The sequence below is a fragment of the Physeter macrocephalus genome, unplaced genomic scaffold (genome assembly GCF_002837175.3).
Source record: "Physeter macrocephalus isolate SW-GA unplaced genomic scaffold, ASM283717v5 random_6917, whole genome shotgun sequence".
Classification (NCBI taxonomy): Eukaryota; Metazoa; Chordata; class Mammalia; order Artiodactyla; family Physeteridae; genus Physeter; species Physeter macrocephalus.
The window spans coordinates 1-2,489 of NW_021152201.1; the positions used below are offsets into that span (position 1 = coordinate 1).

The window sequence follows — 2,489 nt, forward strand, 5'->3', positions numbered from 1 at the left end:
AAGAAAACCCAAATCAGGCTAATGTGGTGGAAATTCTCCCATGAAGCTTATAAAAAACAAAAACTCCTGCGTAATTAATGCAGGATTCTTTGCCTCTGAAACACAGTCAGTTCCCTAGACTCTTCTACAAAGGATGCAGGAAGTCATACAGAAGAAGGTTGTGGCAATGATTTTATTTGCTGCGAACACCAACGCTCGTGTCTGGAGGCTTGGGGACCTCAGGCTGCTGCAAGGCACTTCTTGATGAAGCGGCCCACCAGACAGAAGGAGGTTGTGGCAATGATTTTATTTGCTGCGAACACCAACGCTCGTGTCTGGAGGCTTGGGGACCTCAGGCTGCTGCAAGGCACTTCTTGATGAAGCGGCCCACCAGCTGCTGGGGCCGCTGCTGGTACTCGGCCAGCACCTCATGGGGGCTGCTGATCTGGTCACCTTCCAGGCGGTAGAGGAGTGTGACGCACGCCAAGGCCGCTGCAAAGAGCAAACGCCAGGTCAGTGCAAAGAGCGGGATTCTAGCTTCGCTCACAGAGACCAGCGTCCAGGCCTCAAGGGAAGGGGCCGACGGTGGCTTCTGATAGACGGAGAACACGAAAAAGCTGAGGGGGGCCACACTATCCCGTTCTGTCCTTATCCTTGCCTGCCTTTGTTCCCAGAGATTCCCAAGCAAACCCCAGGACCAGCTCGGGGGCCCTGCACTGCCTTGAAAGGCAAGGTGACGTGACAGCTGCGAGGCAGGAATTCTGGAAGGCAGAGCTGGACCTCGAAGGGTGAGGCCAGGAACTGCGGTGAATTAGCCCCAATTCAGAAATCCAAAGAACTTTGAAGGCCAGATTCATTGTAGAGTCGGCAGCGAAGCCTGCCCAGAGCCGAAGGGGGGACTTTCTCATCTTTCTGGTCTCTCAGTGGCACGTGAATCCCTGCAGAGACACTGAGGACCCTGCCTTGGACCACGTGACAATCCAAGGAGGTCCGAGCGCAGGGGTCCAGAAACACGCCTTGGGGGCAGGGCGGGTGCAAGGCCAAGGCTGGCGATGGGCAGGACATCGTCCTGGGCACCCCTCCCGGGAGGAGGGGGCGGGGTCGGGGGAGCTGCGGCCTAGGGGCCCCACCTGGGAGGCCGCAGGCGTTGCACATGGCGGCGAGGACGGAAGACTCCATCTCGATGTTGCGGATACCGGCCTCGTAGGCCGCCCGCAGGTACTGCTGTTTGTCCTTCTCCGTGTAGGAGCAGAGCGCCCCGTCCAGGCGGCCTTGCCCTGGGAACATGCAGAGCTGACGCTGGCCCGGGAGCGCCCACCTCCCATTCCACCGCCCCGCGCCCCAGAGATGCTGTCCAGCCCCACGGGCCCCGCGTGCCCTCGACCCACCGGCCCGCGAGGGAACCGGTGCTGAGACGCACGCCCGCAGCGGTGCGGACCCCCGGGCGGGAGACCAGCGCGCCCTTCACCTTCGTAGAAGTCCAGGGTGCACATGGTATTGCCCACGACGGTGGGGAACTCGCCCAGGTCCGCGGAGCACCGCACCAGCTCCTGCACCAGCCGCTCCTCCAGGTGCGTGTTCCGGACCACCCGCTTCCCGAGGACAATTTGCTCGAACTCCTGCTTGAAGCAGGCGTCCACCGCCTGCCGGGTGATGACCACGGAGCCGGGCTCCACACCTGCAGGTAGAAGCGGGTGTCCCGGCTGCAAGGGGCGGTCAGGGAGGGAAGGGCCCCATCCACGCACTATAACACTGAAGGGTCAGTCATGCCCTAAAAAGAAATAGGTAAGGATCTCTTTTCAGCACCAGATTTTTTTTCCCTGAAGGTAAAGTAATGAATGCGTAGACGCTGCAGAAAATACAGAAAAGTGCAAAGAAGAAAGTGAAATTGACGGGCGGCCCATCCCCGCAGAGCAGCGTCTTTCAGCCGCTGCTGGAACTGTCTGGGGCCCCCTTTACCAGTATGTGTTCAGCTGGTCCCTGTTTTGTACCTTTTTATTATTTCAGGTTTTGAGTAAGGAACACTGGGGCACCCCAAACCCGGCTCCTGACGCCCTGGCTTCCCTCCAGGACTGACCCACCGGAGGTCCTGCTTCCTGTGCCTCACTGGGCGTTTCCAAGATTGTACAGACGTTACCCTGCTCCTTGCTCTTGTAATAACTTTGTGTGGGATTTGACCAGGAGCCTTTCCAGGGTTAGGGTTAGGGCACGGGTTAGGATTAGGGTAAAGATTAGGGTATGGCTACGTGTGAGGGTTAGTGTACGGGTTAGGGTACGGGTTATCGTTAGGGTTAGGTGGCGGGGCGGGTCGCACCAGTCGCTGCGCGGGGCGGGACGGTTTCGCACCAGGCGCTGCGCGGGGGCGGATTGTGGTCGCAGCAGGCGCTGCGCGGGGCGGGGCCCTTGGCCTGGGCGGAGAAGGCGGCGCCAGGTGGGCCCCGGGAGCGACGCGGGGCAGCTGCGTCCCCCGCAGCCGGTCAGGCTGCTCAGGTGGTGAGCAGGTGCCCGGC

General features: G+C 60.5%; 1 pseudogene; it reads right to left on the reverse strand.

Annotated features, from left to right (window-relative positions):
* Positions 1-850: 850 nt before the first annotated feature.
* Positions 851-2,387, reverse strand: LOC112063265 (uncharacterized; annotated as a pseudogene).
* Positions 2,388-2,489: the final 102 nt, after the last annotated feature.